This window comes from Nansenia antarctica, assembly GCF_963989245.1.
Source record: "Nansenia antarctica genome assembly, chromosome: 4".
In the NCBI taxonomy this organism is placed as follows: Eukaryota; Metazoa; Chordata; class Actinopteri; order Argentiniformes; family Microstomatidae; genus Nansenia; species Nansenia antarctica.
The window spans coordinates 65575474-65588213 of record NC_137689.1 but is presented as its reverse complement, the minus strand read 5'-3'; positions in this window follow the sequence as shown (position 1 = coordinate 65588213).

The following is a 12740-nucleotide window of genomic DNA, read 5'->3' as shown; positions in this document are numbered from 1 at the left end:
CCTTTTCGGCTTCCTTGAAGGTTCAAATTTCAAAGGTCGAGTTGATGAGCATGGGTGGGTTGGATACAAACAAACAACAGGTAGTGTAGGTGAATGCTGTGAAGAGAGCCATGTACAGCAGAGGAGGCTGGCGGAGGTAGAAATCGGAGGACAGGCTCATTGTAATGAATGGAATGGAATGGAATGAGGAATAGTATCAAACACACTCCTGCTGAAGAGAGGTTATTGTGCTGCTGCTGTGTGTCTAATCATCAGTCAAAGCCAATGGAAACGCTGTAGATTCTATTTCACATAACCAGAATAACCTTACACTCAATGCTTAAATGGCATGGCTAATGGAAAAAAACTCAGCCATGTAGCTTACTCAATTACAATGACACCAACAAGCTGGCCTATGTCTCCTTTAATGATTGTTCACCCTAGCCTGAGTATCACACTTTGTGCTTTTCCACGACGCTATTATTGTCGCTACAATGCCGAAAGAGTTGGCTGAAACCTATACAGCCAGACAGATAGAGGCATCCAGGCTCACATTGACTTTGATGTCCACAGAGCCAGTATGAGGTCAGATCAATACTTTCATTCAACAGAGCCATATGAGAGGAAAAACACTTTCCCTGCCATGCAGTCATCTCGGAATGTGTTCCTCGGATTGAGAAAGGGAAGTATGTCACCCTATCAGGCAGTATGAAAACCACCACCTGCCGGTTCAGGGTACCTCACATTACCCTCTCACGTGGGCCATAGCCGGCGCCCTGGCTGGCAGGGAGGTACGTCTGTGGCTCTCTGTGGGCCTCGGATCAGTATGACTTAATCAATCTAAAAACAAATGGACAGGTCAAAACCCTAATGACTACATGGGTGTTGATTAAAAGGAGAAAGGTCTGTGTGTCAGACCATCCTGAATGTTTGTATGCATGATCAGTGAAGAGGTGTAAATATACATGTCGGGGTGTTAAGGGTTCAAGATCTGCACATGTCCGTGCTATCAGGTAACTGACTTTGTACTTGGGGGGACAACAGTTAAAAATAGCCCCCAGTCCCCCCTGTGCCCCTCGAATCTCGCTTGAGCTCGTTCCCGTGTGTCCTATAACATCAGACTGCATAATCAACCATATGGATGTAAAAAAAGGTATGTTAAAGTATTCTATATATATATCCTAAATATATATCCAAAGGCTGTGTTTTTCCAGTCTCATGGGTCAGTGCATATGTTGTTGTAACGGTTTTACTACCTATAGAACAGCCTGTGTTGTGTAAGGTTTGTGAGGTTTGCTTGTCAGTCTTGCCTTGTTATTGGGAATAGTAAACATTGTAAACAGACGTGTTGTTTTGTCTGTATTCATCGTTGTAGCTGTGTCTGGTGAGGTGTTCATACCCTGACTGTATGACATTCTGCTCTGTATTTCCACATGTTGGACGTAACATTTAAACATGATTAGAAATGCACATTGATAACTTTTCTCTCTTTTTATTTATTTATTTATTTTTTAAGATCTTATTGATCAGTCTGCTGTTATTAGATGTTGTGAGCACACTGTGTCACTATGCCAACTTGTGACCTACATCATCAATATAGCTTCAGAACTATGATATGGAACATGTTTTATGTAGGAATCAACACTGGGGACTAGGGCGTACTGCCTGGAATCAGAACACAGGATTTATTGCATCCAGTACCACAATGCATCACTTAGTACAGGGTGATGACACTTTTATTGTTCCTTAATGTCAAAGTAGATGAAAACATTACTCGCGCTACAGTCTGCCAGGTAAGGTAAGAAGGTCAAAGGCCAGATATACACAGATATGCCAGAGGTTACAGAGCTGATGCAATGCTTTATCACTATTTTGGAATCATTTATCAGTGTGTCTATCTGATCTTAGCTCAAATGAATGCCTTGGTGGATTAGTGGGTTGTTTCAGAATGCTTTTCACGGCCGTCTCAGGAGCAAAACATTTGACATGATTATTGGCCAATACAGTTTTTTAATAATAACCTTTCAATTAATTTCTTAAATTCAGCGGTTCTATTCATCAACAGATGTCAATTACTATGTTTGTCAGTATAGTCATCTTGGTAAACATTGGTGGGGTCCAAGTTGAGGTGCCCTTCATTTGAACTGGAATGCCACTTGCAGCACACGGCAGGGGAACTGGTATTTTTCCAGACAGGCTGCCACCCGGGGGGTCATCCCCTTCAACACTACCCTCTCTACCTCTACTTTCACTCTACTGCAACAACATGGAGGCCTATCAGCAGCCATTGACAATACTTGGCTGCTATAACACACTTCACATCAGGGCATTAACATTATCTGAAAGTCTGTAAAAGTCACAGAAATAGACACACAAGGCATTTGGAGAGCCATCCCGTAGACACAGATAGATTTATCAGAGGTCTGACAGCTAGAGGGAGATAGTGGATCTCTGTCCAATGTTTATCACCAGTTGGGAACGTGATCACATCCCTGTAGGTTATCTGTTGCTTATCTTCAGTGGTTAGTTTAAATAAAGCTTTAAGGTACAAAATGTGACAGCAGCTGGTGAAAGTGGGAACAGGTTAGCAACGGACCAAATGTTCAGACTTTTATTCAGAAATGTTTGATTAAATTTCAACGTTGTTGAAAATCAATGACACACTCGCTAGTTAATCCAAATTTGCAATGCAATGGATTCGGTGAGTAATCCCCACTACTCTACACTAATTAGGTAGTAATTACTGAGAACTTAAGGAGATTACTCACCGAATTGCAATGATTTGGCTTGACTAGCGAGTGTGTCAATGATTTTCAATAACGTTGACATTTATTTACATTTTTCAGAATAAAAGTCGGAACATTTTGATTGGTTGCTGACTTGTTCCCACTTTCACCAGCTGCCGTCACAAATAAAGTAATCTCACATTTCACTTCACTATAAGTCAGTTGTAGTTACCATAGTTACCACTCTCTCAGAGTGAACAATCTAAATGGGTAGGCTATCCTGCAAGTTATGTTTCACTCACACATGCAATCAGTTATCAGTTTGATTTCTGTTATGTATCACTTTTGGCAATTCAGGAAATCCAGGTGTAGGTATATACTGCCATGATCTTGCCTTTTTGATGTTTCTTTTGTTCCTTTTTACCCTTTTAACCCCAATCCCCACAGCCGATAAGGAAACGGAGTGTGCCCTACAGAAACAATGACAGCTGATCAGGTTGATGTGGGTGTCACCAACCAGCTCCTGTCCACAGACCCCAGTGTTGTCCAGCCTCGACCCCTGCATTCCTGCACCCCCCAGGGGCCACTCTCCCCCTGCTACCCCAGTCCCAGCCCCAGCCCCAGCCCAGGCCCTGGCTCTAACCCCAACACTAACGCTAACCCCAACTCTAACCCTAACCCCTGCTCCAACCCCAACTTCAGCTGTCACCCTAACCCCAGCCCCAGCCCCAGGCCCAGCTCCAGCCCTAGCCCCAGCCCCAGGCCCAGCTCCAGCTGTAATCCTAAACCCAGCTCCAGCTCTAGCCCCAGCCCCAGCCCTAGTCCTGGCCATGGCCCCGGACCCAGCTCCAGTTCTGGCTCCAGCTCCAGTTCCATCTCCATCTCCATCTCCATCTCCAGCCCCAGCCCCAGCCCCAGCCCCAGCCCCAGCCCCAGATCCAGCCCTAGCCTTAGCCGTAGCCCTAGCCCTAGTCCTAGCTTTAGCTTTAGCTCTAGCCCCAACTCCAGCTCCAACCCGAGCCCTAGCCCTAGCCTTAGCCCTGGCCACAACCCCAGCTCCAGCCCAGGCCAGGAGGTCATGTCACCCATACCTGCTCAGTCCGACACCCTAACTCAGGGCCACACAGCTGACCCTGACAACCTTAACGTCTTAATCCGGACCCCCATGAATCTACCCATGGAGTCCCGAAAGATTAACTCAAAAGGTGACACAACGGGGAACAATATGACAGAGCGTGAGTTTGACACACACGTCTTAATCCTCCTCTCCCAGGATCCAGTGACCAAAGCCCGCCAGCTTAGTGAAAAGGGGGACATGGCCCACTTAGAAACGGGCCACTACGGCGCAGCTGTCCCCATGGGGGGCTTTAGTGATCGTTCTGGGACACAAGGAATTAGTATAATGCCCACAGAGGAACAAAATGACAGTCCTAACGAGCTATGGCTGGACGCGTGCCAGTTTCTGGCAGGTGAGGGCGAGAGAGTTATTTTGGATGAGTGGAGGCACTCTCCTATGGCGGGCCACTGCAGTGCCTGTGCCTGCGACAATACAAAGGTGTCAGGTTTCTCCTCGGGAGCAGACGCTGCCATTGGCCGTGCCACTGGTGTCACGGGTGGCTGGAAGCCACCTGTTGAGAGGTGGTCATCCGTAGATAGTTGGTCAAGTGCGTTTTCTGATTGGGCAGTTATCCTCGCACACCCGGAGGACCTCAACACTGCTTTCACACAGATACAGGGGCAGACACAAACACAGGCTCAGGCTCAGGCGCAGACACAAACGCCCATGGCCATCCAGGACCAGGCAGTGGAGTCTAGACCCAGCCCCAAGAGCCCCATCCTCACTGGGCAGACGTGTTTCACCAGCTACGCCAAAGAGCCACTAGTAGGAAAGCTCCAGGGCAGGGAGGAGAGCCAGCCTGAGGACTCCCACCACGGGCATATATCAGCAGAGGGAGATAAGAACCCTAGAGAAACCACCCAGCCCACCCAGGATGACTGCTCTGCTGACCCCACGGACACACTCTCAACCCTGGGTTCTGCCAAGAGCTATGATCGGGATATGACCAGGACTGTGCTGAACTCAAGGTCTCTGTCCTCTGCTGGTTTAGGTGACCTGGACACAGATACTACACCTGTGGACAGATATGAGTTTGAAATGGAGACAGACATGAATATTAACCAAAAGAAAGACACTCTTAGACAGTCTGCAAAAAAGGACAGTGCTGGCAGATTGAAGAGCCAAAATACTTCCCGCCAACAGCCAGAGGTAAGATTTCAAGTATTTCTGACATTTGGTTATTTAGATTTTTTATAACATTTTTTATTATGTAGATATATTGTATATATATATATATATATATATATATTGTATAATGTTTTTGCTCAACATTAGAGGTTTTGTTGAAAAAAGAAAATCATATTTTATGTCATATCATAATCATATTTTATGTCACATGTAACATTCAAGCTTTCTAAAAGCTTAATTGGTAGCGATCAGGGAATGAGATATGAGATACGAGATGTGTCCTACCCGACATTTGGTTTGCATAATATGAATCATCGATTTTCGCCTTGGCTGCCTCCTCAAATCGCAGATTTCCAGAAGACTTATGCCCTGCTCCTTTAAAAGGCTGATTTAATAGACTCCAAACATGCAGCGGCGGGGGCTTTCACACACACACACACACACACACACACACACACACACACACACACACACACACAAACACTTTCACTGGTTATGTCGGTGAAGGACTAACCCTGTGTGGTGAAGGACTAACCCTGTGTGGTAATCCTGTGCGACTCTCACCTTTAACATTCACTATTTATACCCCTGCATAAATCACACTGCAATGTGAAAGAGTTCAATCACAACTCTCAGTATTTTCATACCTTTCGTCAGCACTAGTCTTAGACAGACTTAAACAGAGTGAGGATCAAAGTCATTGGCGCTTAAGTCTGAGATTTTTAAGTCATCACTTTAACACCCCCGAAGTCAGACTTGGAGATTGCAACATCCAACTCCTTCACTGGTCCTGATTATTATGGACCCGTGAATCCTGAAGACTGACAGCTGAGACTGCGGAGGAAACGTCCAGTCTGAAAGAAACCTTAGAAAGACAGAAATGGCATCTAATTATAGCAGGGTGTTTGATGATAATAGCACGCACCCCCTGGGAGTGTTGGGGGTGGACGGTGAGGAGGGGGTGAGGAGGGGTGAGGAGGCAGCACAGCTGAAGACAGTAACCTGACTCCCATACACAGTGAGTACTCTAGTCTTTCCCTTTAAAACCCAATCTGATGCAGCTCACTGGGCTAAAGAGACCTGGGAGTCTGCTGCTGGGATTGGCTCAACATTAGAGTTGCGTAGTTAGTGCACTTGCCCATAACTCCTCCTGCCTTTACGAAGGGCTATATGTTCAGTGGACTCTAATATATAAGCATTATGTTTTTCACACTTCTATCCAGTAGTTCTATACAAAGGTATGTCAATGATACGAATGCTCTGTGAGGTGTCATATAACATGCTTTAACATTGGATTGTTGAGTTATGTGAGTTATGCAGTGGTTAGTTTCATAATGTAATGAATACTTGTCTACCACCATACCTTATATGTCATGTAACAACACATACTTAACACAAGAGCACATATATAACACATTACCTATTAAATCTTTGAAGGTGAATGTTGTGCCATCTTGTTTGAAATCCTTTCTCCAGTCTCTTATATATAAATATACTTGCTTACCACCGTGCCTTACATGTCACTCAATAACACATATATAACGAACAATAAAACATTTAAAAATAAATAAACAATATCTTGTTTAATCAAATCAATTTCTGTGAAATCAAATCTCTATAGCTAAAATGTTTGAAATCCTTTCTCCAGTCTCATAGAGATGCACTGTGGAAGGTGACAGAAGACAGAGTCTCCCAACTGGGCTCGGTGACTTGGAGTGACACCCACATCGAAAGGAGTTATGGGTTGGTGACCCTCTCAGGTTTCCCTGGTAGCGAGGCGGCCAGGCAGCCCAAGGTTGACAGTGTGCCTGCACCCCGGGATACCAGTGCTCACACACACCTGTCCCCTAACACCCAGGATTTCCACGAGACATGTCAGGAGGAGGAGGAGGAGGAGAAGTGGGAGGGTCCACAGTTTATTATGCCTCTAGCTCCAATCAGTGTGGGCAGCTCTCAATTCCGTCGTACGAACAGCGCTTCGGAAGGGGACCAAGCCTGTCTCAAAGGCTCAGTCTATGATCACAAGGCCTATAGTCGTGGCTATATACAACCTGATGTGCTTCGGCCAACGCTTGGAGGGATTATTGACAATAATGAGAAGAGACTGTTGACGGATCCCAAGGGGACTAGATCAGATGACAATGGTGAGAAGAAGTGGGCGACTTGCTCTGGTCAGCGTCTGAATAAAGACTATTGCACATCCTTGCCTGGCGAACAGTCTGCCGGCTTTTCCCCTGTGGGCAAAAAGACAAACCCAGCCGCACAGGAGTACAGCAACCATAGCAAAGAGCTGTCCAACTTGATCATACTCACTGGTGATAACTTGAAAATATCTGAAAAGAAGCGCATCGCATACGTCACACTGGACCTGGAAGACCCTCTACACTCCAGGATGTCCATTTTGAAACCCACTCAATCGGACAAAATACCCAACCTTAACAATGTGGTGGAACACAAAAAGGGCTCCAAGCTGCCTCACAAAGCGGCCAAGACCACTGCAGAGGGTAAAACACGCTCCAAGAAAGTGGCAGGTGAGGGCGAAAGAAAAAGTCAAAAGTCAACCAGTCACCACCTAGCTCCACAGGCCTCCAAGAAGCAGGAGAACCAACCTCAGGCATCTCACCAGCAGCTACCTCCACAGGCTTCCAGGAAGCAGGAGGACGGATCTCACATCAAATGTGAACCTCTGACAGAACACGTGGGCGATGATGCTGGGTCTGTGGTGGTCATAGAGACTATCGTCATAACAGAGAAGATCTCCACCAAAGCCCACGTGAAGAAGAAGAAACACTCGCAGAGTGCCGTGGCTGCGAAGAGCGAGGCGGAGCCCTCGGTCAAGGCGGACAACGGAGCCAAACTGAAGACCACCAAGGGGAAAGTAGACATGTTTGAGATGAAGGCTGGAGGAGCAAAAAGTGTCAAAACTAAAGAGAAACCCACAGCTCTCCCCTCCAAGAAGGACAGCGGCCATTCGGACAGCTCTCAGAAGCAACCTGCCGCGAAAGCTAAAGTGTTCGAGGAAGTAGTCTGCCAAGGAGGAGCCACTGTGGACCACAAGTCTCCATGCAGCCTGGTGTCCAAGAAGCCTGGTGTCCAGCCTGGTGTCCAGACGCCCACCGGCCTCGTGAATCAACCCAGCACCGACGATGTCATCAAGCGCCGACGTCTGTCCGAAGACAAGTTTGGTAAACGCACCGTGGAATCGAAAACACAGAAGTCTGACATTTCTGCCCAGCTGAAGAGAGAAGAGCCGAAGGCTGCTGTCGAGACGGCTCGTAAGAAGGCCTACAGCGAAGTGGTGAAACAGAGAACACACACACCTAGAGAAGGTAATGGATATGATGGGAATACAGTATGTTATCACAGATTGATCTAAAATGGATGATGGTTAATAGTATTCATTTTGTGTGTGTGTCCGTGTGTGTTTGTATCCATTTCCATTTCCATTTTTACATTTTTGGCATTTAGCAGACACCTTATTCCAAAGCGACTTACAATCAATACATTTGACTAAGCAAGTGAATCATCAATTCACCAGTCGTGTGTGTGTATGTGTGTGTGTGTGTGTGTGTGTGTGTGTGTGTGTGTGTGTGTGCGCTTGTGCGTGTGCGTGTGTGTTTGTGCGTGTTTTCTCCAGCCCCCAAAGTGGTGCAGAACATCAAGGCAGTGCCAGTCAGGGATGATCCTCAGAGCCTGTGTCTGTGGTGCCAGTTCACTGCTGTGTTTACAGACTACACCGTCACTTGGAAGAGAGAGGGGGCAGTACTGGTAGAAATAAAGAGAAGGTACGTCCAGTCATACCAATCACCTCTTATAAAGGCTTGATGGAGCCTACATAACCTTTAGAAGGGTTGTCATGGCATTCACTTATTAATGATTTGTGAAGCATCTATCTTGGCCTTATAAAGGTTTAGTAAAGGCTTTATTTTTATTTTACTACTCGATCTTTTCAGTTTGTAAAGCGTCTTTGAGTGTCTAGAAAAGCGCTATATAAGTCTAATGTATTATTATTATTATTATTATTATTATTATTATTATTTATTATGCCTTGAGAAGATGACCCTAAAGGGATAGTTAACCCAAATTACAAAATCACATATTTGGTCAACGGCCCTACATGTACATGTAGCATGTATGATTATTAGATATGATATTTGTTATGTTGTATAAGGCTCTTACCACTGGATGGTGCTCTCGTACTGTAACTGTACGCTAGGAAGCGTTTTGGCAGACAGACATTACACCCATCGGGGTGGTGATGATTCAGCCATGACTTGAAGTGGGAGGAAGATGCGATTTTTATGTAACACTGTGATTCAAGTGGGCTGGTCTCACGATTCTCTCTCCAATAACCACCACTTATTTTGGAATATGGACTATTGTGTAACATTTCCCGTCTCTCCTTATGTAACACTTATTGATACATGTTTTGAAAATAACATTGCAGAGGGAACATCAAAACAACAAAAGTTACATATATTCTTCAGACATACTTTTGATAGATAGAGAGAGAGAAGTCCAACTCACATGTTTCATTTTATTGGACATATATAGTGAAGACAGACAGGAAAGTAGGGGAGAGAGGGCATGTCAGCAGGGCATGGGCCGGATTCGAACCCATGCCGACATGGGCACATGTGTGAATTGTAGACCGCAGTACTAGACCACTGGACCACCCCAGGCCACCACTATAGAGATATTGTTGAAGTAAAATGACGTTTCTTTATCTCTTCACTCTTCCCTCTTCCCTCTGTAGTGCAGGGGATGAGAGCAGAGTCTCCTTCACCCTCACCAAGGCCTCCAATAAGGACCTGGGGAAGTATCAGTGTCATCTCAGCAGTCCTCATGGCTCTGTTGCTTTAGACTTCCTCCTCACCTATGAGGGTAAGAGATATGGTCGTGCAGATCCATAGGAATGAACTGGATGGAACACTGTAGATGGAGTGGGACTATGGATGAAAATGTGCCTTCTGGTTAAATCTGGCGTATTTACAATTTGTAATGTTCATTAATATGCATTGTCCCTTTACAAATAAAATAAACATAAGCATTGTCTTTGATAAGATGCCATTGTAAGGTTTATGTCTCTTTCACAGTGCTTAGTGAGATCGTCATCCCTCCTCCCCAGAAAAATATCCCAGGTGAGAAGATAATAATGTTGGATTTAAGATTCATATACCTACTACAACTTTTTTACTTGTTGTAAAAGCTCATTCTATGTACAAGCATCTATACAGCTGTAAGATAATATTGGCTCTTGCTGTTGAGTGTAGTTCTGAACCTGTTCTGCACACGCTCTCTTGTGACTAATCATTTTATTTATATTAATTAAATATAAATTGTATTTCTCTGTGGTTTAGCGGCTCCTGCAGAGGTGGTGGGCGAAGAGGAGGATGTCAAATGCTCCAGGCTGCTGTTCAGAGAGGACTTTCTGTGTGACCAGTACTTTGGGGAGAACCAGGCAGCCAGCATCATGACGGAGAAGCACTTTTTCGGTGAAGGCATGCACCGCTGGGCCTACCGGACAAAACTGCAGGCAGGGATGGTGCATGCGTTTACGCCTGGTCAGCCCTGCGTGCTCAAGGTGCACAACTCCATCAGCTACGGGACCAAGAACAATGAGGAGGTGGTTCAGAAGAACTACAACCTTGCTGTGGAGGTGAGCACTCAATGTTTGAGGACATTTGGAGTAATTTGGAGTTGTTTATGGTATTTTGGGAGGCATTTTATAATTAGACAGACCCCTTATGGTACCTCCACAACAGACTTAGGGAGAAAGCCAACGCCTGGGTCGTCATTACTAATTTGCATTGTATACAACTGTTAACATCAGCAGACAGACTCAAATATTAACCTTTTTTTGTTATGCATTGTAGGAGTGCCATGTCCAGAACACAGCCAGGGAGTACATCAAGGCATACACAGCCGTGGCCCAGTCTGCAGAGGACTTCGGAGAGATTCCAGAGTGAGTATGACATCATCACTCTCATATTCGGGCATGATATTCCAAACATGTTAATTTAGGATACATTAAATTCCATAGGTTTTTGGTTAAAATCAGTCAGCAGTTAGTGACAGTGCCCAGATAAACAGTATCAAAATGTCTGTCCTTGGCTTATCCATAGACTCCTTTCAGGGTAAGGAACCAAATATGTGATTTTGTAGTTTGTGTGAACTATCCCTTTAAATAGTCATTTATTTATATCAATATCAACATTTTCACCTTTTTCAAGGAAAGTTTGCCTTGTTTTTTTCCTTTGTGCCGGGACCCTAAATCTGACCACACTGTGTGTCCTATAACCAGGATAATTCCAATTTATCTGGTCCACCGACCCTCCAACGACATCCCATACGCCACCATGGAGGAGGAGCTGGTGGGAGACTTCGTCAAGTACTCTGTAAGGGACGGCAAAGAGATCAACCTTCTGAGACGTGACTCTGAGGCAGGCCAGAAGTGCTGTGCCTTCCAGCATTGGGTCTATCACAAGACTGAAGGAAACCTCCTGGTCACTGACATGCAAGGTAGGCTACTTAGCGGAGTGCACACAGCCACGGTCCAGCCTAGCTACTTACTGTACACAAGTGCAATCTCAGCAAATCATACATGGAATGGATGGACATTTGTAACATCAATTAATTTCCAAAATGTAACACTTCCATGGGGAACACTTTTATCACACCGATTTGCTTATAAGTTTAAGTGGTGGCTGGCCAGTTAGATGTGATTTCAGCAACACTCCAATCACTGGCTCACATCCAGGGACTGAACCAACGACTTTCGGGTTACTGGCTAGCCAATAACATTGTCGTGTGGATGTGTGTGTGGGGGGGGGTGTCTTGAGGGGCTAGGTGGAACACAAACACATATCATCTACAAATGAGTGCCTATGTGTTCACTACAATAAGGTGTTACCCTCATTTATATTTCTCTTGTTTGATTTTTAGGAGTTGGTATGAGGCTCACAGATGTTGGAATAGCTACCTGTAAGAAAGGGTGAGTATGGGAGAAGAAAATACAATAACTACAAAAATACCAAAGAAGTAAATCAAATATTATAATCTTTAGTGATTACTACAGCGTGACTCATGTATGTCTCTCTCTGTGGTCCAGATACAATGGTTTCAAAGGGAACTGTGCCACATCCTTCATCGACCAGTTCAAAGCCTTACATCTGTGCAACAAGTACTGTGAGATCATGGGCCTCAGGTCTCTGCAGCCCAAACCCAGGAAGCCCGTCTCTGCTCCGAAACCCAAGCCCCAACAGCCCGCCGCCCCAAAGAAAAAGACATTGTTTGGCCCCACCCTAAAGGGCAAGTCCTGATAGGCCGAGAGCCTCATATTAGGGGCATTATGATTGGTTACAGTAGAAATCGTAGGGTTTGAAACTGTTCGACACCTCTATGACTGCCTCTTCTGGCCCGGGCGCCATTTGGGAAGATGGATACAGAGGCATACATTTGAATAACAGTCTTCCACAGGACGACAGGGTGCTGTTTGGGATGTGTATAAAAGACCACTGGGTGAATTGATGGGGGGAGAGGACATGCTGATCTCCTCTCCTCTCTGTGTCCTCCACTGACTGTCAACCATCTACTAAGAGAGGTGGGGTTGTGTTAATCACAACAAGCGAAAGGTCTTCAGTTGAGAAGGTTCTCCTGTGTGTTCCTCGTCTAGGAGAGGACATTTTTTTGTTTGTTTGTTTAGACGGTAAAGCTGTGACAATTTGGAGCCACTGGGGGCAGTGTGGCTCCACTGTCTATATTCAGTGTATGATATCTGTTATGAGCAT